Raw genomic sequence first — 26916 nt, 5'->3', positions numbered from 1 at the left:
AACACTTACACCATCCTATATGTTTTTTCATCAGTAGAACAATAAAGAAGATATTTTGCAGAAACCCCAGTGCTCCGTCATGCAAGTCAACCGATCCGCCACTTTAAGCATATATATCTAATACATAAGTAATCCCCCATTACTCCGTGTGACATATTGACGTCTTGTGAAGCAAATCAATCAGTTTTTGCAAGAAACTGAACGTTATTTACAACACTATTAGCGTGAATGCCAAAGCAGGAAGCAAGCTTTCCGTTTGAGGCGATCTCTTCCACACTGGTGCCGTTTGGTGGCTGTTGACTATGGATGTTGGTCTCTCTGCGCCACCTATAGAGCGGGAGCGTGAAGCGCACTTCCTGCTTGGCAAAAGCTCTGCATTAACGCTGAAAAATATTTATATGTATATTCGAATCTCAAAACTGAAATTCGAATGTCAACCCACGGAACGAATATTCGAATATTCGAATTTTCTGGTCCAGCCCTACCTTGCACTGACATATCTAGTGACATTGTTTTGTCTGAAGATGCACACCAATATTGTTTTTTGTAAGGTTTGTTTGTAAAATCTACTTAAATGTTCTAAAATAAGGCTTGTCTGGATTAATCTAAAACATGTCCAGGAAACCACCCCATAATGTTTCACTAACAAAGCCTCCAATGTCACAAATTAATAAATTACTGTCATTGCATTAATACTGCTGCTAAAAGGTTTTGAAATATGGACACAATTTCTTAAAGCTATATGTCACAGGTGACGGTTTGTGAGGGCGGAACCAAAAGTGTGGAAGACGGGTTCCGCCCGATGATGGTTCCGCCCGGACGCTTCACTCTGAACACCGGAATTTCCGGGGTTTCCCCGAAGCCGAAATTAAGCCTGATTTCGCCCAGGTGGAGATAATTTACACAGCGGTTGCTGATAGGCTGACAAGGAGAAGAGTCAGAGCATATAAAGACCTTTGAAGACATCAAACGGGGTGCTTGTTGTGTACTTTGTATACGCTGTGTTGCTGCTTTGCAGACGGAATATGCTGGCTTGATCGTTCCCCTGGGGAAGAGAGAAAGGGACAGTCAGCTGGCAAAGGAATACTGGGAGATTTCACTCGTGAGAGAGAGGACACAGAGCCATTGAGAGTGCAGATATTAGAAATCATTGACAACGAAGAGTGAGTAACGGCTGTAGTACTTATCTGTGTAGTACTTGTAAGTAGTGATGGGGAAATGAAGCTTCGAATGACGCACCGATACTTCTCTTTACTGTTTCGAACCATGATTCAAAGCCTCAACGAGGGTGTCGAAAACAGCGCCATCTTTTGGTTAATAAAACATATAGCGGTTGCTTCTGGAAAAAGCTCCGTCAATGAAGCAACAAGCTGATGAAATTCAGATGAATATTAATATTATGTGTACAAATAAACCTTAGACAACATGTCTGTGAATGGTCAATATAATAAATGTATTTACTGATTAAAGTGTGGCAATAAATTCCAGTAGGAGTTAATATTCATATGATTCAATACTGTAATGTACAGAATAATGTTCACAGGCGTAATAACAGACGCGCACAAAAGTATAAGTCAATACAATACTATATATACAGTATTATGTGGGACCAAAATGTGAATAAGGCAAATAACTCATAAAAAACCTCTGGGGTTCGAACCTTCTGACACGCAAAGCGAAGCACGCACGTGACTAAGCAGAAAGTGAAGCTTCGTTTGTCATTGGTCACATGATTTCAACGTTAACAACACAAGCTTCGAATCAAAGCTTCATCTGGCACGCCCACTTTTGCTCGACACAAGCTCCGAAGCCTCGCTTCAAATGTAACATCACTACTTGTAAGAGGAGTTGCTTGGTGTGTGTTCCTTTGTGTTTGAGGTCCCTGGCCCCACTGGAGAGGGAAGCGTGGGTGAGCCGCGGGTTGACCGGAAGCACGGAAGAAGCGTTTGGAAGGAAGTGCCGCACACCAATAGAGCAGTGGCCCTGTGGGAAAAGGAAGCGCAGGTGAGCCAGAGGAGTGATAAACAACACGCTGGGCCTGCGAATAACCTACACCTCACTCTCATCGGTAGCCCAGCTATCACCCAACTAACCTCTCGAGGGAGTCGAAGCCAGGTGGCGAGGGTGATTTAAAACCACGTGAAGTTGTATAAGAGTGCTGTGGGTGAGTTTCACTGATTGATGGTGTTCACGCTATGCTTGCTGTGTGTATGCTGTGCTTGTAGCGTCCAAACTGCCTAGCCCCGGACGAGTCGTGAGATGACGACATCTGTTGTGGCCTGGGTCCTAAGGAGAGCGAGAAAATTAAGCCCTGTGCCCCGGGTGTGTTAACGAGAGCTTCGTTCCTCTATAGAGCAGACAGTGGTGAAACCCAGTGAGTATTATAAGAAGTGCAACGTGCGGATTGAGGGTCATAGCTGTGTGTGTAATGACCTTTCCAGCAGAAGCTCGTGGTGAGCGGAGCCCCGACGAAAGTTCGCCCCAACTCGGGATCCCGGCCGTGGAAGTAGGAGGGGGAGTTTGGGAAGCGTTCGGCTCCGTGCCACTGGACCCACCAGTCCCTACGACGCCCGGACAGCTTGAGTGGATGGGCGAAGGAATACGGTGCACCAACGCTGTAGCGAAAATCCACTGTCTGCAAGGGAGCGAAGATCCCCAGTGCCGTGAGTAACGTAACCTGTGAAGTGAAATTGATCTGTGCTTATAGCAATTATTTACCTGTGTCCAAATGAAGCTCCGTGTGAACGAAGATCCCCAGTGCTGTGAGTAACGTAACCTGTGGAGTGAAATTAATCTGTGCTTATAGCAATTATTTACCTGTGTCCCAACGAAGACTCCGTGTGAACGAAGATCCCCAGTGCTGTGAGTAACGTATCCTGTGAAGCCTGCGTGAACGAAGATCCCCAGTGCTGTGAGTAACGTAACCTGTGAAGTGAAATTAATCTGTGCTTATAGCAATTACTTACCTGTGTCCAAACGAAGCTCCGTGTGAACGAAGACCCCCAGTGCTGTGAGTAACGTAACCTGTGAAGTGAAATGGATCTGTGCTTATAACCATTACTTACCTGTGTCCCAACGAAGGCTCAGTGTGAACGAAGGTCCCCAGTGCTGCGAGCAATGTATCCGGGGAAGTCTGTGTGAATAAAGATCCCCAGTGCTGTGAGTAACGTATTCTGTGAAGTGAAATTAATCAGTGCTTGTAGCGATTACTTACCAGTGTTCGAAGACTCTTGGTGAGCGAAGAACCCCAGTGTTGGTCTGAAGAGCCACGCGACTAAGACACGGGAGAGAGAGAGAGAGAGAGAGAAAGAAGGGTGAGAAGAGTAGCGATCTGCAACAAAGTACCATCGAATAACTTTTATTTGATTCTGCCTCCAGGAAGAAGCGAAGCGCGCCACGGATTTTAGGACCAGAGTCCTAAAGGAGTCCCCGTCCCCCGTCCTTGTCCCCAAGTGGCCCTGGAGGCGAGAAGAGAACACATAGTTTTAATTTGCCTTTCCTCCTTTCCCTTTTTACCTTTTTAAATATTTAAATAAAGTTTATTTTAATTGTAGTTTACTCGTCTGTCTGGTCATTGGGGTGGTCTTGGGAACCTCCTCGAGGTGGAAGAGTTGAGAGGGGCGTGACCTTTAGTCTATTCGGGTCCGCCCCGGCCATGACATATATATATCTGATGGTTTATGATTTATAATACCATCAAATGGCCTTGAAATAACTGAGCTTTCCAACAATACAGTATACAGTTTGTCAATATTTTTAAATAGGATATTTGCTGACATCTGCTGGTCAAACACGTGTTAACGCTTCCATGACATAATGTTATGAAAATAACCATCATATTATATATACAGTACTTTATGTAGCAAATGTCACAGGTCGGGCAGACCACAGAGTGTAACAAGCCACGCCCCTTCCTAGTTTCCACCTCGAGGAGGTCCCAAAGCCACCCCAATGACCAGACATACAGAGAATAGGTATAATTAAAATGAAACTTTATTAAATTATTTAAAATATGGTGGGGAAAGGGAAAGGAGGGGGAAGTTAAAACAAATGCTCCTTCGAGCCTCCAGGCGGAGCTTCCACGGGGACCGGGGGGGGACCCGTTCCTTTAGCTTGGTTACTTGAATCCGTGGCACTCTCCTCTTCTCCTGGAGGCAGAATCACAAGAAATCACAATTAGTACACGACTACTAATCCTCACCAGCAGGGGTTGATGGAGGTATACTCCAAACTGCGGATGTCCTTGTAGTGACTAATCTCCTATTCTTGTTCTCGCCCTTTAGGCTCCTGACTTGGTTACTTATACCCGTGACGCTCTCCTCTTCTCCTGGAGGCAGAACACACAAAATCACAATTAGTACCCGACCACCAGTCCTAATCAGCAGGGGTTGACGGAGGTATACTCCAAACTGCTGATGTCCTTGTAGGGACTACTCTCCTGTTCTTTCTCTAGTTCGTACTGTAGGCAAAGGTAAGTGTTACACAAGACTAGGACTTGGCTTTCTTCCTCAGGTTCGTGCTGTAAGCAAAGGTGAGAATTACACAAGAATGGGACTTTACTTTCTTCCTCAGGTTCGTGCTGTAAGCAGAGGTAAGTATTACACAAGACTGGGACTTTACTTTCTTCCTCAGGTTCGTGCTGTAAGCAGAGGTAAGTATTACACAAGACTAAAACGTTACTTTCTTCACAGTTTCTCTCAACACAACAGTCTCTCCATAGAACCTTTACTCTGGGGCAGTGGACTTAACAGGGTGTGGGCTAAACACAGTGCGCTTCGACTTACGGCCTCCAAGAGGGCACAAAGGGACCCGCGGCCGACCTGCGGCTCCCTGGGCGTCGAAGGGATGTCGAATATGGATGTGTAGAGCCGAACGCTTCCCTTGCTTCTCCTCTACTCACAGTACCGAAGATGCTGAACAGGGGCGAACCTTTGAAGAGGCTCCACACAAGGACAGTTATTTTGTGCAGACATCAGCCCAATAACCCTTTACCACAAGCACTAATCACAAGGTGATTTACTCACACCGAACCCTTTACCACAAGCACTAATCACAAGGTAATTTACTCACTCCGGTAGGTAGAATGCTTCACCACTGCCCGTTCGTTCGTTCAAGAAAAGATTCATCACTGTATCCTCAAGGAAATCCTAGTTGCAAATTTCTTCAACCCACACTTCACCAACCTCAACGGATGTGATCTCCTCACGACTCCTCTGGCCTAAAAGTGGCTTCTGTCAACATAAGCACAGCACGACACTGCAAGCTTTAAGTGTACACACACAATAAAGACGAAGACTCACCCAGACACTACACACACTTTTTGTGAACTACGGACTGAGCCAGAACTCGACCCGGGTCCGCCGTGCGGTTGGTTGGGCGATTTTCTAGGTGGAGGGGAAGAAGCGTATAGGTTATCCGTTGTTCTACACTCTAAAAAAAAAAGGTTCCTTGAGGTTCTATATAGAACCGTGGGGTTCTATACTTGGCCAATAGAACCTTTTACCAAAAAAACGGGTTCCATATAGAACCCTTGGAAGGCAAAGAACCATTTTTATTAAAATGGTTCTATAATTCACGTTTTGTGACTGAAGTGTAATCTACAGATTACACAATAATTGCAGACCTACACAACTCATTTACAAACCTACACAACTCATTCACAAACCTTTTTGTGTCAATAGGTTGTGGTCAAATAAAGAGAGAGTCAACAAATAGGCTACTAATATTTAGTGTACACTGTAAAAAATCCAACTAATGAAATGTTGGACGGGCAAAAATATATAAGTTAAACCAATTTTTTTGTTTGAGCTAGTTGAGAAGATCTGTGTTTAAAATATTAAATGAATGGTTATTTTCAAATCCAGTCAAAATTCAGAATGGCTAGTGTTGACTGAACTAATTAAGACAAATCAGGTAAGTATGTGGAGTTATGACAGCTATGTTTCCTGACAACAAAAGGCTCATAATATTACTGTTATTTGGTCACAAAATGCAATTGTAAGAGTTGTTCAGGCGTGAATGTATGTGCTTAAAGTTTAAATATGCGGTCGGTTAATAAAGATAGCGTCTATTTAAAAATGTGCTCGGACACTTTCGGACGTAGATGAGCTCCATATGAGCTCCAGAAAATCACAGACACTAAGCGCCCACACCCCGCCCAGCGCAGCCTCTCCTCGGCAAGCCCGACTGCTGGCTCTGATATCTCTGTGGCGTTTAAACATGTGATTTAATTCATTTTGATTTCTCATACTTAACAATGAAAGGGTTATGTTTTAAATCATATTTTAGGATTGCACTTAATTGATATTGCTGTTGAGTGATGTTTCATATCTTTTACATTTGTTATAACCGGACTGCATGCGAATTTGAACTTCAGATCTGAAGGAGCGAGTGGAGAAATAGTCCCAATATCATAACAATCTTAAATAAAACTTCTAAATATACCCGTGTGTGTACCCGTGTGCGCGCGCGCGTGCGCGCGACCCGTTTGCGCGCGACCCGTTTGCTCGCGCGTGTGTATGTACAGTATGTGCGTGAGTTTTTAATTTAAAATGTCTTAACTTAACTCGAAAGGATCTGAATCACAGGTCATTTCATCTGAGATCATTCCGCATGTAACAGCCGGAATCACTCACTGTTTCCCACAACGACACGAGTCATCAGCCGTTTCCTCAAGGTCACGTCAGGTAAGTGTTTATAAATAAATGTTATTTTTAGTCTATATTAATTGGAAAAGACGCAAATACTCGACGTTTTTGTAAACATATAAGTTATATAAAGGTGTGTTATGTTATGTGTCCGAGTTAAAGTGTGTGTTATGTTATGTGTCCGAGTTAAAGTGGAGCTATTTTAGTTAAGATAATACCGGACAGGGTTTAGGACTCCGTCTTAATTATAATTGGGACATTTTTACAAACAAACCTTATAAAATACAATACCCGTGTGCATTTTGAGACAAAACAATAGCACTCATATGTTAACAGATGTCAGTATTTTAGTCAGTGATAAGTCCTGTCCGAGAAAACCGCCCAATAGTGTTTAATTCAATTACGTGTGATGTCTGAGGGAAACTTGGCAATTTTAGGGTATAACATCTTTCACCGTCAAGCTTTATTATATTAAACATGTTATTTATGTATGTGTGTGTGTTTATATTCCTCTGTTTATTAAACCAGAGCGGTGATGATGAGAGGCAGAGACCACCACCATACGCGAAGATGAGCCTCGAGGCGTGACAGTTATTTTTTCAAACTGAGGAGTTCGGACTCCGGACCGTCATTTCTGCTTGTTTGTACCCTGAGGTAAGTAAACTTTCTACATTTTTGAAACGATATTACTGAAATATTTAGTATAATTAGTTAATATTTATTTTGTTAGAGTAGGTCTTGTGCTAAATAGTGATACTAGAAGCTACATTTATAATATTTACCTCAGTTAAAAAATACTGCTGGTAACGTTAAAGCACTGAAGGGCTTCGTCAACCGTCAGTTATAAAAGCTCTGTTAAATACATTTTGTTCCTGGTTTTAATGAATTACGTTACAGTCCTGCTTTATTTCTTTGTCATTTTAAATTAAATTGCCAAGCACAATAAGACAGCTGTGTTGTAAGGAGACGAAATTCGAGACAGGGGTGTTATTTCAATGAAGCGCGTGGTCAAAGGAACCGGGTGGAAGACGGTGGAAGGGAAATTATATGTAAATGTTTGTCGCAGTTTTACACATATTCCGTGAGTATTTTTCGCTTGTTCACGAGTGTTTTATCAGGGTTGGAGCTAAATCTTGAAGGAAAGTGGAAACTGCTGGCCACAGTTAAGAACTTTCTGCTGGTCTGTATTATAAATGCACGATTGCAGTGCAGCGTTTGTATCCGCAAGTCTAGATATGCATGTTTTCTGTGATGCACACAATTAATTAATGTGATGGTAGCTGTTTAGACACTTACATTTAACATTCAAATGTTTTAAAAACCACACGTGTTCAGGTTTTTATGTGTATTTGGTTTGTGAAGTGTAGTTTATGCTTTTTTCCTCTCCCCCACAGATAACCATGGTTAATAAATGGTCAGACACGTCACTGGCTTTAAAATATAAACCCCATTGGTGCAAAAAGGTAAGGTGCTTAAAAGGACCTTGTAAGACTTCGTCACTAATGTTCATTAAGAGAAAATAAAAAGAAATCTGTATTTTGTAGCTTTAATGATAATTCTTACTGTATGTATTTCATTTAGAATTTAGCATTAAAGACTGTAAAGTGTTTGAGGATTTAATTTAAATTCTGTATATTTCACACTATTTTTTTATTGAACATTGTGTTTTGAAAAATACATCACTAGTCAATTGCAACCTCAAGTTAATGTAGACTTTAAGGAACTTGTTTGTCTGAAAGTGGATATATAAAGATTTTTTGTTTTAAGATGCTGCATGGAATGACAATGTGGTTTGGAACAGACTTGGTGAAGAACATGGAAACATCTCTTAATAAAATGGCCCCAAACATCATCAGGAGTGCAAAAGAAGGAAGTAAAAACATCTCTACGCCAATCTCATTGGAGAGGAAACCACAGAAGGTGCTTGTTCTTTGTCCAGTGTAAAGTAGCCTTATTTGCATAGTCAATGTAAAGGTTCTAGTGAAAATATGAAAATAATGTTAGTATAAACTTTTTCCTTGTCATTGAAGAGTAAACTTGTTAATTAAGAGACGCTGGCTGAGAAAGAGTTAAAGTTTACCCACAAATTAAAATTGTCGTCACTTTCTTCAGCAGAACACAACAGAAGAAATTTTGAAAAAGTATGGTAATCGAACAACAATGGTGCCCATTGACCTGCATTGGTTTTGTGTCCATTAAATTGCTAGCAGAGTTGTTCGGTTACAGACATTCTTCAAAATCTTTTTTGTGTTAGTGTTCTGCTGAAGAAAGAAAGCTGTGAATGTTTGAAATAACGAGTGAGTGAATGAGTTTTCTTTTTTGAGTAAAATGTCCCTGTAATTGATATCTGTACCTAATGTACAATAATTTGTATCTTTGTAGGTCTGGTGAGGAATGCTGCACTTATGTTATTGCAAGCATTATTTCAAGAAAATCCCAGCTTCCTTTACTGTGTAAATAGTGTAAGTATAGTCTTCTGTAATTTAGTTAGCATTTGAGGCACTTTATTTAAAGTAACATTCAATGCAAATATAAAACTATTACTCTGTTTACCCTTAAATAGCATACAGCTCTACATCAAATATTATGAGTCTTGTTGGTTCGTGAGTGTCGCTTGCCTAGTTGTCATACTTTATTTGTGTTATTATGGGATAATTTTAAGTCTATTTGATGGCTTCCGTTAATTGGTAAAAAGCACTTAAAAGGTGAAATGTTTGTTTTACAGGAACCCAAAGGTCCCACACCAACCATAGTGTTCAACGGCTCTCCTGATCTTTTCAAATCTGAATGTATCAACTTTATAATGGACAATGTGAACTTAATATGTGGAAGACATTGACATCACAGGCTGTGGAATGACTGTGTCACAGGTCGGAGAAGCGGACCGCCCCTGTCGCGGATCACGCTCCTCCTAGTTCCACCTCGAGGAGGTCCCAAAGCACCCCAATGACCAGACAAACCAGAGGTAAGTAAAATATAGAAATAGAAACTTTATTTAAATTATTTAAAACTAAAGTGGGGAATGGGAAAGGGAATAAAAAAATCTCGCTTCTCGTCCTCAGGGGGAGTATTACGGGGCCAGGGACGTTGGAGGGGTTTCCACGTGACTCCAGCTGGAACACCGCTACAGAGCGTATCTGGGTGGGTTGGGCACACACCGTCGCGGCGGCCCCTGATGGCATCCACAAGGGTCCAAGACCCTCCTAAGGTGAGTACGGACGACAAGGACACAGCACAACACTTCAATAAAGCTTTGTGTATTTCCGTTTCAAGAGGTTCTTACTTGACTGTTGAACAGTGTTTCTTCTCTCTCCTAAGCTCCTAGCCGTAGCAGAACTACGTATTTCAGCACCCGAAGGACTAACAACCCAGCCGGCATCTGCAGCGTATATCCAACGCGATCAAACTTCACTCTGACAAGTAACTTCCTATACACAACCACGCCGTCCTTTCGCCCGGACCAGCCCCGCACTCTTTCCACCCGCTACCTAGCGATCGCCGGATCGGCAGAGCCTGCGGACTCTTCGGAGGCTGGTCTTCGTTGTGCTGCCCAAGGCGGAAGTTGACTCGCCCGAAAATCGACCCTTTCAGTAACTTCTACCTTCTCTCTTTATATCCTCCTCCCAGGCGTGGCGAGCCTGGGAGGAGGATATAACAGCTGTGCCTTGTTTCAGCGAGTGCGGGGATTCCCGGGGAACCCTGAAGTGCCGGTGTCTGTACAAACCGGTCCGGGCGGAACCTCTTCACTATCCTTTTGGTTCCGCCCCGAATAGTCACTCCGTGACAACTGTTTGCGTTTTTTTTTCTCCTCAATGTTCAATACCCTTTTGCCATTATGCACACAGTGACTTTAATTTATAAAATATATGCTTAAATTTTAATACCTGTACAAAACAAATGTACAATCAACTTGTGTAAATTGTCATTCTATTTAATGTTCATGAATTGTCTTTAAATGCATTGTGATTTCGGTAACACTTTACAATAAAGTTCATTAGTTAACATTAGTTAATGTATTAACTAACTTGAACAAACCATAAGCAATATATTTGTTACAGTATTTATTCATCTTTGTTAATGTTAGTTAATAAAAATTTAAGCTTTAATTGCTTGTTCATGTTAGTTCAGAGTGCATTAACTAATGTTAACAAGATTTTAATAAAGTAATTGTTGAAATTAACATTAACAAAGATTAATAAAGGCTGTATAAGTGCAGTTCATTATTAGTTCATGTTGACTAGTGTAGCTAACTAATGTTAACTAATGAACCTTATTGTAAAGTGTTACCGTGATTTCTTTTCATCATTTCAGACACATGTAAAAGTTACTAAAAATTAATACTGCATATACTGTACAGTATCTATGCGTAAGTGAAATAACTTTAACAAAATTTTTAATGTATAGTGTAATTAAGGGTTTAGCTGTTTAATACAGAGATGCAATTTATTTATATATATTATTTATATATAAACGTATGTATGTTTATTAAAAAGTGAAAATGCTTAATGGAAATAATTAAATAACTAAATGGTTGAATGTAATGGGACATTTTAAATGTAAACTAAAGTTTTGCTGTCTAATACAGAATAAAGAGATGTGATTTTAAGTAATTTTTATAGATTTATATTTCTGTATAATACAATTAATAAATAGTAAACTTTTATAATTTTCTAGATCGGTTATAATTTCTTATCAATAATAAATTACTCATAATAATAAAGAACCTTTAATGGTTCTAAATAGAACCATCTAACTTTGATTCAAAGAACCATTTGGGGTTCTTTTTAATGAACCCATTAAAGTGGTTCTATATTGAACCATTTAGGGGTTCCATATATGAAGCGGGTGATAGAACCATTTCTGGTTCGATATAGAACCATTTTTTTAAGAGTGTACTCGGCTCACCCACGCTCCTCCCTACCGTGGGGCCGCAACTCTGCTTGTTAAGCTCACAACACAAAATCGGGTAATACACTTTAGGCTCACAATACGTAATACAGACTTCAATGTAACTCACATGCGTTTTATACTTCCAGTGCTGCTCCCCGGCTCGCCCACGCTTCCCTTTTAAACTGGGGCCGCAACTCTGCATGTTCAACTCACAACACAAGATCAGGTAACCACTATACTGATTTCCTGGACAATAACGTAGTTCATTTACTCACATTCCTTGTTGCCTCGCCGCTATTCCTAGTCCTGTTCCCAACTGGAGCTCCGTCCACTATGGTGAGTGTTCTCCACACTTTCTAACTCCACAAAGACATTTCATGTCAATACATGCACATCATAACAGCGACTGTCTTTCACTTACTCAGCCCAGTGACTCGCTTTTAGCGAGGTTCTTTACCCGACCTCTATTTCCTCCGTATACAGGTTCTGCCAGGCCTCCGTCCTCTTCATGCCAGATCGGGCCTCCGTGGCAACGACAACACAACACTCGCTACAGCAACCAACGCCCTGTTTGCATTTCCAGGGCTCTCTTAATACTCCTCCCTTTCTCATCTTCAGCCAATCTCTAACCGCTGTGTTAATTTTACGCACCTGCATTCCATCTGGCCTGATTTGCCCTCGGAAAACTACGGGAAGTTCCGGTGTTTGTGGTAAGTCGTCCGGGCGGAAACTATCTCCGGGCGGAACCAACCTTCTCGAATTTTGGTTCCGCCCACGGAAAAGGTCACACTGTGACACAAACTTACATTTATTTCAGCACTAAATTGTATTTCTTACCTGACAGAGCTCTTTTTTGTTATTTAAATGTTTATTGACAATCGTATTTACCATGTAGGCTAGGCCTATTTATTCTTGACATTTCTTTCAAATTGTCACGTTTAGGAACAAATCTGGCAAGGACTGAGGATTCATTGGGATATTGGAACAAACAGAAGCTCCAATATCTCAATTTATGAAAGCTGGCACTGACCTTCTTATGTTGTCCAGCATCATCGGTGCCCTGTGAAAGGGTGTTTTCTAAGGCTGGAGAGGTGCTTTCTAAAAAGAGAAACCGCCTCAATACAAATACTGTTAAAAAAACATTTGTTTCTAAATAAAAACCAGTTAACAATTTTCCGTGTTGCAGTTTGCTGTTCCACACTTCCAGTTCTATATAACACAGTCTCACCCCATGTCGTCAATATTTGACGACACTTGACCATTCGTCAATATGTGACGCGGAGGGTATACCTTTCGCGTCTTTTTTTTTTGACGAACTGGGGACTTCAATACTATTACATCCGTTGCATTCTCTTCTCCTATTTTCTTACCATTTTCGCGTCGGTTTAGGGTTAGATTACGCAAAATTAAACAGTGTACGCGAAATTAAACAGTGTACGCGAAATTAAACAGTTGTCACCTGGCGTTGGGGTTAGAAACAGTTGTCACCTGGCGTTGGGGTTAGAGTTAGGTTTGGGTAGGGATGTCATTATGTAAATCTAACCCTAAACCGACGCGAAAATGGTAAGAAAATAGGAGAAGAGAATGCAACGGACGTAATAGTATTGAAGTCCCCAGTTCGTCAAAAAATGACGCGAAAGGTATACCCTCCGCGTCACATATTGACGAATGGTCAAGTGTCGTCAAATATTGACGACATGGGGTGAGACTGGGTTGTTCTATAAGCATTGCACTATTGCACCCCCAGTCAGCACTTCACTCACAATAATTTCTTTACACTCATTTGGGGCATTCACTGTTATCACTAACTTAAAGAACTACTGATTAGTTGAACACAAAGTTGTGTATGTGTGAGTTGTGTGTACATAGGTTAACACAAGCAGAGTAAAATACTTTATTTAATACACAGGCAATAGAAAAAGCACACACCATGACAATTTGGTTGCTCATGATGAATAGATTTTGTGCGATACATTGCTTTGCACAGCAGGTGTCACTAGACAGCACACTGGAAAGCCTCAGTGGTTCAGGAAGCCTCATTTGGCCATCCCTATTGACAGGAATTAACAGGAGCAAAAACAGGAACTCTACACGATAGGAACAAAGCAAAATGAACGTAGACAGAACACAGAGCACAAGAACTTTAAATAGGGAGAACTAATGAGGACAACAGGTGAACACAAAAACAAGCAAGGGAACGGGGAAAATGTGACGAGACATGGGAAATACGTGGTTTAGTATACACAATACAGACCACGCATTCCCCACACAAAACATTGTTCTGTCAGAACCCTGCCATACTGGACTAAATATTAAAACAAGACAAGGTTCTGGCAGGATCCTGACACATTAGTTTGTTGCCAGTGATCCAGGGAAATATTTCGGGCAATGTTTGTCAAATAATAAAGGTATGGGGTAAGTAACAAGTTCAGATAAAGAGTAACTAAAGAGAAACTAAGTAGGCTAAATATAAAACAGAGACATTTCAATTTCCAGGTAACAAGCTGCTAGTTATCTTGTGCTGCATGACTTGATAGGCCAATAACATCCTTGCTTTTGTCACCTGTTTTCATATTTTACTGTAGTCATGTGATTCATAGACCTTTGTTGTTTAAAGTCTGTGATGTCTGACTTGTGGACTGAATCCAAACATCAGCAATGAAGATAATATCATGTACAAAGATAGGTATGTGAGACAGACAGCTGTCTCAGACTGCACTCAGATCGGTTGTAAACGATCAAACTGCATTTTATATGTGATAAAATAAAGCAGGTAGTTTTTTTTCTCTTTATTCGAGGCTTTGTGTTTGCTAAGGTTTTCATAAGTGTGTTACTATTCAACTATTCAGTTTTTAGGCGTTAAAAACTTTCCATTACTAAAAATAAAGGAACCTGAGAGACCAAGATGTGGTATGTGATGTGCGTGATGATCTGGATGTCTACAGTATGCATTTATCTTTGGACAAACTTCGCCTCTCTCTTTATTTCTCTGTTCCTCTCTAAAAATCTCTCTCTCTTTGTCTCTGCCGTTCCCTTTAAAAAAAATCACTGACATGCTCAAATATTTTAAAATAGTCCATATATACTATTTCCACTCTGTATATTTTACACATAAATATATTTATGTATGCTGCTGATCTGCAAAACACACTGCAACAATGCTCCAGTGTCCTGTGTGGTTAATTGCACACATACTGTACTGCACTATATGGATAGATAGTATTACTAATAAAATTATTTGTCATGATGTTTGTCTCCCCCCATTTAAAGCTGCTTAAAGGTAGCGGTTTCATAGGACAAGTCACAGTCACTTACAGTATAGTATACAACTTCTGCAATAATCTTGTTTGTATAGTAGCCTACATAATATCCCCACATCATACTATTAACATTTTAATGATGTTTTAGTATCTGTGAGTAAAGGGTGACAGCCCTAAAAATACATGATTTAATTTTAGACTGGGCTTATGTTCTGCTTTAGAGATATAGAGGCAGTTTCCTAGTCAGGTCTTATCCTAGTCCAAGACTTAAATGCATGTTTGATCTGTCTTAATTTAAACACATCTTGCACTGATATATCTTAACATATATCAGTGCCATTGTTTTGTCTCAAGATGCACACCAGTAATGTTTTTGTATGGTTTGTTTGTAAAAACTACTTAATGTCCTAATATAACCTAGTAATAGGCCTAGTGCTGGATTAATCTTAACCCTGTCGGGAAACGGCCCTATAATATAGCTCTTGATATATTTTTTCATTTTAGGTTGTTTACTGTATGTGCACTCTCAAAAGATAATTTACACTTTTAAGCTGTCACTGGACTGGTACCCTTTAAAATAGTACACCTTTGTACCTAAAGAGTGCATATAATGTGTACAAATACCCATGTCTGTACCTAAAGGTAAATATTAGGACCCATTTAAAAGGTACCGTCCCAGTGACAGCTTTTGTACCTTTTTATTTTGAGAGTGTAGGGTCCAAAATGTATTCAAGCCCAGGGGCCCCCACCCCGGTAAGTCCTGTCCTGGTCTTGCGTGTATTTTGTGAACGTGAGAGTCTCTTTTATCATAAACAGTTTTGACATTTTTCTCAATTTCAGTGTTTGCGTAGATACTGCACAAATTTACAATGAGTGAACAAATTTACAAGCTTTTCAACAAATATACAAGTGTTAAAACAAATTTACAATGAGCGAACAAAATTACAAGTTTTTTTTTTTACTTTTTAATCAGGACTGCCCCTCGGGGTTACATAGACTGAAACAGGGAAGCGTGACGAGTTTGTAAATTTGAAATTGTAAATTGGTTTTAAAACTTGTAATTTTGTTCGCTCATTGTAAATTTGTTTAAATACTTGTAAATTTGTTTAAAAAAAAAACTTGTAAATTTGTTTAAATACTTGTAAATTTGTTTTAAAAAAAAACTTGTAAATTTGTTCACTTATTGTAAATTTGTTAAAAAACTTGTAAATTTGTTCACTTATTGTAAATTTGTTAAAAAGCTTGTAAATTTATTCACTCATTGTAAATTTGTTAAAAAACTTGTAAATGTGTTTTTAATCTTGTAAATAAGTAATTTACCATTGTAATTTATTTTTGCACTTCAAGGCCACCGTAATATACACTACTGCCCTGTTTTAAAACATGAGTCAGATTTGGTGAACTTTTACTTCAAAATTCTACACACAAATCCCTACATTTCTCAGTGCTTACACCATCTGGTCATATGGAAAGCACTAGCATTCAAAACTGTTCACTCAAGTCAGCACAACTTAAGCTCGATTTATAGTCGTGCGAAAGTTCTACGCCGTAGTCTGATGTGCACCTCGCAAAATTAATTTAACAGCACGTCAGTTCTACGCGGACAGCAAGCGCTGTGATTGGTCCACCAGAACCCCTCCCGTCAGGTAAAAAAAATGCATCATAGGTATTTCCGTTTGCGACGGTGAAAATAAAGACGCGGACAACGATGCAAAAGTATAAATGAAAACCAATGCAGAACCTACGCCGTCGCGGCTACGCCGTAGGACCTAAGCACAACTATAACGAGCCCTATAGGCTCAATAAGCAAACAATTACCAGGGTGGAAAAACTAAGAGTCAAAATTGAACACACATCAATCAGATCCTTCAATGGATAGATAAAAGGGCCTGAATCAGTTCACTGAGCTTTGGAACAATGGATCCACAGAGAAATGAAGGAATATGTTGAGGTGAAGGAGGTGGAAGAGGAGGCAGAGGAGGAGGGAAAGAAGGATGAGGTGGTGAAGGAGGAAGGAGAGGACATGGTGGAGGAGTAGGAAGAGGAGGAGGACGTGGTGAAAGAGGAGGAGGGAGACGAAGGGCAAGGTGACAAGCAGTCTCAGATGAAATTCAAGCCACTCTAGCTGAGCATGTCCTTGTCCATGGTATGACTATAAGGGAGGCTGAGCAACGAGTGCAGCCTAATTTGAGTCGCTTCACTGTTGCCTCCAATCTTCAGAGCCTTCAGGGAGGAGACAGATAGGTGTACTTACAGTAAGACTGCTCTGTACAGTAACTTTAGTGTGCATACACTGTTGGACTATGCTACTGGAATAAAGAAATGCATCAAATTGCCTTCCATACAGATAGACATTTCAGTAGATGAATGTCAGGGGTGAATCATGCAAGAGGATTTTACCCTTGATGTTTGGCTAGGACCAATATAGCCTGTGATGTGGATGAGATTCTCTGGCCTGATCCAGAACAAAGACGGGATGTTGAGGCGAAAAAAGTGAGTGGTTTTGTAGAGTTTCATTTTGACCTGAAAATATGATGTTTGGAGAATTGGTGAGATTATATGGATTTGTGTTAACTGTTTTGAGAATATAAGGCATCGTTTCAAGAAATGTGTTTAAGCAACCGAGAGAAACTGTAAAGATGGCATTTTTGGTATTGGAAGAGGATGAATATTTAATGAGAACATCTATACTGCCGGCAAAGTGAGAATCCATGAAGATGCTTCTATGGTATCTTGTGAAGTTAGATAAGCCAACCTCAGTCTCTGAAAAAACCTATATGGGGAGGCTGCAGACCTGGAGCCGGTAGATCTGCACCCCTGGCAGTTTTGCACCCCTGTTGTACCTCATGCGTCCAGTAGGGGGAGAGGGAAATACAACTAGGATACTAGCCTATTTAAACAACCGTTTATAAGCACTATTTATTAATATTACACATTTAAGCGAAAATTGTATAATCTTACAGTGCAGTCCGCATACGGAACCACAGACAGTAAAAAAATCCATATCTGGTCATCTTGGTTTTTATTATTGGAGCTAAAAATAAGGATCATGGGTTTAAATAGTTTTGCATTATGATACGAGTTTATATTTGCGTGTTTTCCTGTTATTACCTATGGCATTTGAAATCGATTGGACCCGAAAGCGAGGCATGATGACGTCACCCTTAACTATTTATATTTATTTATAATTTGTTTTTATATACAAGAGACTGACTGATATATGATGTTGTGAATTTATATTAAGTTACATTTATATATTAACCATATTTAGGCCATCAGACATACAGTACTGTGTAATCATATGGATCCTAAATGAAATATCTGCTGTACAATTCACAATTGGTCGTCATACAGCTACAAAACATGTCCTACAAAGCATTTTATGAAGACAAACACAATTTAACTTTTCTAAAAGTCATTTAAAAGAAAGAGAAAATATTGTGGTTGACAAAAATTTCTTTAATTGTTTTTTATCCTGCTGTCAAAGTGCTCCCGCTCACTGATAAAAATAAATAAAGCAAAGGTTGAATAGTGTTAGAAACAATGGTTACTTATAATTAATGGCAGGATGTTATGTTTCAACATTTTTTCCTTTATAAGACATCTGACTCAATCAAGTACAATACTTTGCTTCTCAAAATAAATGATTGACTCCTCTTTTGAATTGATATCGCATCAATCGTTTATAAATAATAAATGTTGCATTATTACAATCAACAACAATAACTTTAGCAGATTATTTAACATACCTCAATTCGTATCGCTACAAGATGGTCTGCTGCTATCATACGGTTCTGATATATTACTAGGCTCATATACTAATATACAGCCTCCCCCTACTGGACGCATGAGGAACAACAGGGGCGTAAAACTGCCAGGGGCGTAAAACTGCTTGGGGCGTAGATCTACTCGTTCCAGGTCTGCAGCGTCCCCCAACTCGAAAAAACGGCAAAAATTTTTTGGGGGAATTCAGATCAACAATTCAGATTATTCAGAGCTATTATTACCAATGAATTGTTTGTTGAAACTGCATTAATAAACCTTTTGTGTTTGTTTATTTATTATTGTTTCTTCTGTTGAATTGTTGAAATTATGTTGAATTATGCAGTTAGAGTTTTTTATATATATTTTTAAGATTTGAAAAATTCAAATGCAATAACCGTCAACTTCAAGCACTGACCACCATAACCTGATATAATATAGTGTGGCAATGCAGTTAAACTCAGATGATATGAGTATAAATTCATACATTTTCAAGCTGGTTATATTTATTTAAATAATTTATTACAATTAAAAGACATAATTTTATTTTGTAAATTTTGTTATTTTATTTAGAGGTGTAATTAATATTTTATGTATTAATATACAAATATAATGAATATACATGCCAAACAACATGAAAAAAAATAGCACTAGCAAATATAACAAAACCCCCCAAGAACACAGTCCGAATAATTTTCAAGACAGCCAAAGACTCGTTAGTCAAAGAGATCATTTTTGGATTAGCTGGTTCTCTTCCTCCTGGTCCCTCTGAAAAGTAAAAAAAAAAAACAAGACAGTTAAAACTAATAATTAAAATTCAATTCTACTATTATTACCATAAATATGTATATTCTTCGAATTCTTTTAAAAGGGGCCATTTTCAAGTTTTTTGTTGGGGTGCTTAAGTTTTTAATAAGGTTGCTATAAGCTTATAATTAAAAACTTAAAATGTTTGAATATACTGGTTGCATATTAATCTTATTGCAGTGAGGCAAATAGAAGACACTTAAGGGAAGTATACAGTAAGTTTATACAACTACACAAATTGTAATTCTTTTTTTTAACCAAAAAGCTCTGTTTACCCTCCCACCTGGATTGTGATCTTGCCCTTTCTCTTCTGTGCCTACTTCAGTCCCATCCATCTCCACTTCACCCACTTTTTGCAATGGCTTTTCTGATAAAAAAAAAATTACTTACAGCTCACATGACTGAAAGTCAAAAATTTCTTGCTTGAGGAAAAATAATGTCAGAATATTAATTTGCTTATCCTTTGACAAGACCACTGAGTTTTGTAAATTAAATGAAAATGTTACTGTATAATTATCATCATAGTATGAAAATCCCCTCATGGCTAATAAATGTACTGTATGAGTCATTATTTCTATTATTTTATACATCATTCACAGCAGTATACATTAATTAATGATTGATTTTTAAAGTACGCCTTCATGGGTGTGAAGTGCTACATTTAGGAAATACATTTAGTGACACCTCTGTATTTTTCTCACCTTTGATGGAAAGATTTGTAGTTTCACAATATTGTGGTATGCTGCTGGTGACAAAACACGTGTATATTTTTTCATCAGTCTTTTGAAGATGTTTCAGTTGAATGGAGAAGTTTCCGTTCTGATGTTCCTCAGGGAAACTTTTAACTCTGTCTTGGTACTTTGAACCAACTGTTTCGTTTCCCTTACTAAAGTCGTAAACCATCTTATCATTGCCGTCTCTCCAGTGAAAAGAAACATTTTGAATTGTGTCTTTCAGATCACTGAAATAACAAGTCAAGACCACAGATTCCTCAATGACTCCCTCAGCCGTGGAAGCCAGACAAGAGAAACATCCTGCAAAACATTGAAAATGAACTTGAATTGTGTCAATCTTGAATCGGTGTGTCGGTGCCATTAGTTATAAATTGTTTGTTTATTGCTCACCTTTAAAATTCAGTAGAAGCACATAAACGAGGCACAGCCTGTAAAAACAAAAGAAAGAATAAAGATATCAACAGGTCATTTTGGAGCTATAACAAGATGGTGGAGAGGAACAAATTGTCACAATTACCACAGAGCATCACTCTAAGGGCAGTCGTAGCCTAGTGCATGGGTCTTCAACATTATTCATGGAGGGCACCTGTCCTTCATATTTTAGTTTCAACTTTACATCAACACACCTGCCTCTAATTTTTAGGTAGCCATGAACAACTTGATTAGCAGGTTCAGTTGTAAATGGTGTTGAAACTGAAATTTGCATTTCTAGTGGTTAGAGCAGAGGTTCTCAATCTGGCCCTCGAGATTCATTTTCCTGCAGAGTTTAGCTCTAACCCTGATCAAACTCACCTGCCTGCAATATTTTGGCATTCCTGACGACCTTGACTAGCTTGCTCAGGTGTTTGATCAGGGCTGGAGATAAACTCTGAAGGAAAGCGTATCTCGAGGACCAGAGTTGAGAACCTCTGGGTTAGAGAGTTGGGCTTGTAATAGATGTCTTCTCGGGTCCAAAGAAATGTTCCAGACCTGAAATGACTGGAACCACTTTATACCCGAACACGTCGGGTGCATAAATAATTTTTTTTTAAAGAAAGACCCGACCCGAGACAAACGCGAGAAAAATAAACAAAAGTCCGACCCAAACTAATGCCAATTTTTTTAAACCCTAGTGGACCCGAATGTACTGTAAACGGCACTGACGTGTGTGCATTCTGCAGATAGAAAGAAACTTCTTTTACTTTGTTATCTGACGACAACACCAAGGTTATCGCTTAAATATACATTTAAAATTGACTGACATGTCTGTCTCAACGAAAATTAACCTACCGCCAGCCACACAATGTCACAAGCGCTCTTAGAAAACAGATGAGAGGTTTGAAAAGGACATTGACACACTCACGAGAGAGTTTGAGTCTTCTCGAGTCTGTTTGGCAAAAACACATTCATTTTAAATTACCAGAGACCCAATGCCGCTATTATTGTACCCGACTCATGTACAAGGCACATGTGAAACTTTTAGGTTGTTTTCACATATGTTGGTGCGCACCGTGGTGCGGCCTCGGAGTGCACCAAAATACATTGTATCATTTTTCAGTTAGTGCGGTCCGTGTTCACATATATATATATTTTTACTTTACTCGAAATGCCGCACCGTACACCATGTGACAACGGTCAGCGCTGTCATTGGTCTCTGACAGCTCTTACCGTCTCATGACCACCCCCACGTTTCCACGACAACCAGCCTGACAGGGAGAGCGCAGCTATCAAGATGTGGAGATAAACGATGCACGTCTTTGCGAAGTTTCTTTGCTTTAACGCGAAATTGCGTAGCTGTTCTATTAAAGCCTTTCTCACGGAGCCGTTTGCTAAAAAGCCCGTAAGGTCACTATTTGTGTGTGGAGGACAGCTATGCATTTATAAAATCATCAGCTCAAACGTAAAGGAGACCGCGAATCTCTATTCAACGGACCAGGATTGGCTTGTTTGTTGTTAACCCACAATATAACACCCGGATCACGTCACAACGAAAGCCCAGTGGCTCAAACATGTGGAGAACTTCCTGTATTTGGTTCGGCCCGAGGTCCAGCAGTGTTCACACCACAGGTGGGTCGCCTCAGAGTTCGGCAACAGCCGCTCCGAGACCACCTGTTTAGAGCGGTCTCGGAGCGGCCGTTTAGTGCGCACCCGAGTGCGGCTGTTGTGTTCACACTGACCCAAACGCACCGTACTCGGAGCGACACGTCATTTGGGCCGACCTATACAGTATATATGTGAAAACACCCTTAGTCCCAAATCCGATCGGGTCTCGGACCTAAGGTTTTTGGATCTAAGTGGACCCGTGAAGACCTCTAGCTTGTAACCAAAGAGTGGCCAGTTCGATTCTCATGGCTGACAGGATGCAATTGCAATGGCAGACCAAATCTAAACCCCACTAAATATCTTTTAAATGAATGTAACTGAATGTGAGCCACACCCCATCACCAAACATCAATGTCTGACATCACTTTATGGTATAATTTATTTTACAGGGACATAAAAAATCACTGTAAATGTTCCAAAATTAGACAAAAGACTGCACAGACAGAGGGCCCTATTTTAACGATCTGAAACGCAAGTGCGAAGCGCAACGCGCAAGTGAGTTTGTGGGCGGATCTTGGGCGCTGTTGCTATTTTCCCGGGGTGAGAAATAACTCTTGCGCCGGGCGCAAATCAATAAGAGGTTGGTCTGAAGTAGGTTCATTATTCATAGGTGTGGTTTGGGCGTAACTTCAAATAAACCAATCAGAACGCTATCCAACATTCCCTTTAAACGCAAGGGCGCAAGTTCCGTGGCGGGTTGCTATTATTATGACGGATTTACGTGGCGCACGCCAGGAGCGGTTCACAGCCGAGGAGACCGACGTCCTTGTACGGGGGAATCCCAAGCTTGCCAGCATAAATCGGGCACGCCGTGTAACGGGAGGTGGATCTGCCTCAGGACCTGACGCCAGCAGAGGACATCGCTGCGTCCACCCTCACCACTGAAAGGGTTTGGGGGCTTTGAAATCGGACCCAAGACACGCAAGGTCCAACCCCAAGGTAGACTAACAAATCAAGTTCATATACATTAAGGTTTCTTATGAAAACATTTAAATAATTATTTACATAAAATAAACGTAATACAGCCACACAACAAACTTATGAAAATATTTTAATCGTTATTTGCATGAGAATTTTTTAACGCAGCCACACAATAAATAAAAACTATCACCACAATGCTCCCCACAATGATTCCCCTTATCTCATGTATTAATATTTTTTAGTGTAACAATTTATGATTTGCAAAAATAACTGTTGCATCTGTGTAGATTAGATGCAAAGTGTATGCGCGTTGTGCACGCTATACATTATGGTCAAGCATGCGCCCTTAAAATAGCATAATGAACCACGCGCAACGCGCCACTGACTTTAAACTTTTTTTTTCTGGTCAGTGGCGCAATTGTTTTTTGAAACTGCAAAATACCATCAGGGATGGTTTGCGCCGGAACACGCCTCTTTTTTTGCGCTGAAACGCCCAGGGAGCGCAAGTTCATTCCTTAGTTTGTCGACGTGCGTCTGTGGAGGGAAAAACCCGCTGTGCGCCGTTGCAAAATACGAATGATACATGCGTCACTGACAAAGTCAATTGCACTGGGTGCAAGATAGGGCCCAGAATGTTAAAACTCAAAACAAAAATCTTCCTATAATGGAACATTTAAATAAAAACCCTCAAACAATTAAACTTAATTAAAACTAATAAAATAATTAAACTAGTTCAAAATAAAATATATCTTGTAAAACATAATAATAAAATATATCTAATCACTCAGAGGTTTATCATCAAAATTTGCAGCAGATGAAATTGGTGTATATCGTCAATGTCTTCACCAGCTAATGCTAAATATAAATAACCAACCAATATTCAGAGTTCTTGACCAGTTAATTTTCTAAACATTACATTCCACACTATTTCCAATAATATTATTCAGGTAAATTATAAGTTTGTTTACTTGCATTCACTTTTATGGTCACACAATTATATCTATTTAGCAAAAATAGACGACACTGTTTTCTAGCTAGCCAAAGTTTGCCACATGCCAATGTCCGATAACACTGTAACCACCTGCATTAAGTACCTTATACATACCTGTTGGCCATGTTGTTTTGTTTATAATAGAAAACAATACACCGCAAAAAACTTGGAAAAATTATTAATTTGTCAAATTGCTTATTTTTAAAAAACATGCAACGAATATGGTAGTCACGCTCTAAATAGCCACGTCATCTACATCACAGGGTGACACGATAACCCGGATGCACTGACAATATCGTGTCTATGATAAAAGTGTTAACTAAACTACATTTATTTAATACATTTAGATTTTTTCATTGACTATTGAAGTCTTTTAACCACTAAGGTAATTTTGGATAACCAATATTTTTTTCCACAACTTAATAGCATTGTTCAGGAAAACATTTTTTTATAAATAGATACCTAGATAATCATTTTGTGGAAAATTTCAACATGTCTGGATTACTACAGATTAATATATATTTTTTCATATAATGGAATGATATTTTGCAAGTTCACAGATTTAGGTTTACATTTAAATAAACTGGTGAAGTTACAGTACATTACTTCATGATTGATTGATGATGATTGATTGATTGATTGATTACTTACTTTCAAGCAGACAGCTCCTTGGAAATATTTTAGGTGGTTTCAAGTATAGTTGAATGTAGTCTATTACCCCCCCGGGAACTCAGATAAATGCTTTCGATTGTTGTTCTGCCTTTCACAAATAAGTGATAAACATGAATCCATAACTACCAAATAGTCCTTCAATAGTGACCTTGTCCATTATGAAGAGAAAAAAAGTCCTTCAACAGTGGTCTTGGCTGTAAAATAAGAGAATTAAGAACTTGAGAACACAGCTTTCAATTTATTAACCATATAAACACAAATGATGCAGTAATAACATAAGAAATAGTAAATAGTCATTGTTGTTCTATGCCACCATAATGGTAAATTATATTAAATAAGATCAAATCGATAAAGATAGGAATAATATTGAGGTAACTTACTGTTTGTTCTTTCACAAGGCAGATTTTTTGGGATTAATCTGTCTAGTAGTGTTGTAAGCAAGACCACCTGAAAGCCGAAAACCAGTAGACCATTCTTGAGTACTAGTCCGTCTTGAGTACTACACTACTGCTAGTTGCTTTTTGAAAAGCAATTTGAATGTTCAGGAACCCAAAAGCAAATTTAGCAAAGGATGCAAAGTAAAAGGAGGAGCCTGATGTTATTTTCCAGGTACTACAGTGTGTGTGTGTGTGTGTGTGTGTGTGTGTGTGTGTGTGTGTGTGTGTGTGTGTGTGTGTGTGTGTGTGTGTGCGTGCGTGCGTGCGTGCGTGCGTGCGTGCGTGCGTGCGTGCGTGCGTGCGTGCGTGTGTGGTATTCAAAATACAAAATCCAGCAGCATAAATGTCATCCCATACTAGTTTCACTTGAACATAACACTGCTTTTTAGTAATTGACCTTAACAATGGTTATGTGATTAACAAAAAATGTCCTACTAATGACCCTATGCTGCAAAATATAGATGATTATCTGTCAACATGCAGTGTGTTTTTGGCTTGGTTTAATTTCAGGTTTTAATGCATTTTTAGAATACAGGAAAAGATCTTCAAAACAATATGACAAACTAAGAGACCTTCATGTGTAAAACTCACAAGACCTACAGCTACCAACTTTGGCCTGAAACAGATAGCATGAGTCAAAGTTGAGAACCTGATTGCGTTTATTAATAAAATAATTGTCACAAAAGGTAAAACATCCACAAAAAGTGCATGATGCTTCTTAAAGAAGCATGGCATTCAAACAAGACTGAAGCAAATCAGGGTCAGGCAAATAGAAAAGACAAATAAGGGTTAGGCAAAACAGGATATGCTACAAACAATGCTTTATTTTGTCTCTTAATATACCTACAAGATTTAGTTTAATCAAACATATTAATTCTCATGGTGCACGCTAGTAATTGAGTAGGCCTAATAAAAACAAAAGCAAAGACCTTGAGATTTGGGTTTTGTATATGGTTCATGACTGCAGCATGGATCGGAGGTTGGCTGTTTTTTGTGTGGAAAGCATGGTATTGTAGGTTTCAGGTTTATTTGGTCAAAATGAGTGTTTTGTATTATATTTTGGACATTCATAATATAATTTTTCTTATTTTTATTTTTAGTATAAAATAGCATTTTGTCTTAAATCATTTATGTTTGTTTCACAAGTTCGCATTAACATGTAATCAATAGGATAATGATAAAAAGCATATTTGCCATTGTCACAGTCATCATGGCTCCCTCTTCTGGCCGTCAAAGGCTTGACATTTATATGTGCCTCTGGACTGCAATACCCATAATCCCTTGCATTAACCGGTTTAAAACTGCATTTGAATCGATCCCGCTTCTCACGTATTTGACAGGCGTGCTGTCCAAGGGGAGGGTTCTCAGATCTGACTTTTTTAGCCTGAAACCAGCCCCCCCCCCAACTGGGATAGATGAAACTATCTGAGAGCGAGGCAATGGGTTGAAGGAGGGATGCTGTAAACACTCTCATGGAACAGAAGTGAGGGACAGCTATTTATAGACACCGCTTCAAGCTGATTGGCTGAATTAAATGACCATGCTCCTCCCGAACTTAGTAATATACTTTTTAAATTAAGTTTATTTAACTGAGCTATGTGAACCCCCCCCCCCCAATTGAGTGTCTAATGGGTTCATCCTATTGCCGTAAATGGATAAATCTTTTCTGTGGTGTGTTGTGGCTGTTAGACCCTGGAAAGAACATGACCCAGG

The 26916-nt window shown here is 39.3% G+C and overlaps 2 long non-coding RNA genes across 3 annotated transcripts; one reads left to right on the top strand and one right to left on the bottom strand.

The window, feature by feature from the left end:
- Positions 1–6561: 6561 nt before the first annotated feature.
- On the top strand, positions 6562–10350 carry LOC129429464 (uncharacterized). 2 transcript variants are annotated; one of them, XR_012365849.1, is made up of 7 exons: positions 6562–6686; positions 7176–7728; positions 8042–8567; positions 9030–9109; positions 9373–9612; positions 9710–9855; positions 9966–10350. It is a non-coding gene; the product is annotated as an uncharacterized lncRNA (long non-coding RNA). The 2 variants fall into 2 exon arrangements; XR_012365848.1 differs by having other exon boundaries at positions 6566–6686; positions 7176–7301; positions 9966–10337.
- Positions 10351–20073: 9723 nt separating this feature from the next.
- LOC141359561 (uncharacterized) lies at positions 20074–25284 on the bottom strand. The gene is made up of 4 exons (XR_012366066.1): positions 25147–25284; positions 24746–24960; positions 20491–20528; positions 20074–20400 (listed from the first exon to the last, which is right to left on the bottom strand). It is a non-coding gene; the product is annotated as an uncharacterized lncRNA (long non-coding RNA).
- Between the last annotated feature and the right edge of the window lie 1632 nt (positions 25285–26916).

Source organism: Misgurnus anguillicaudatus, chromosome 23 (assembly GCF_027580225.2).
Source record: "Misgurnus anguillicaudatus chromosome 23, ASM2758022v2, whole genome shotgun sequence".
In the NCBI taxonomy this organism is placed as follows: Eukaryota; Metazoa; Chordata; class Actinopteri; order Cypriniformes; family Cobitidae; genus Misgurnus; species Misgurnus anguillicaudatus.
This window is presented reverse-complemented; position numbering and strand designations above follow the sequence as displayed.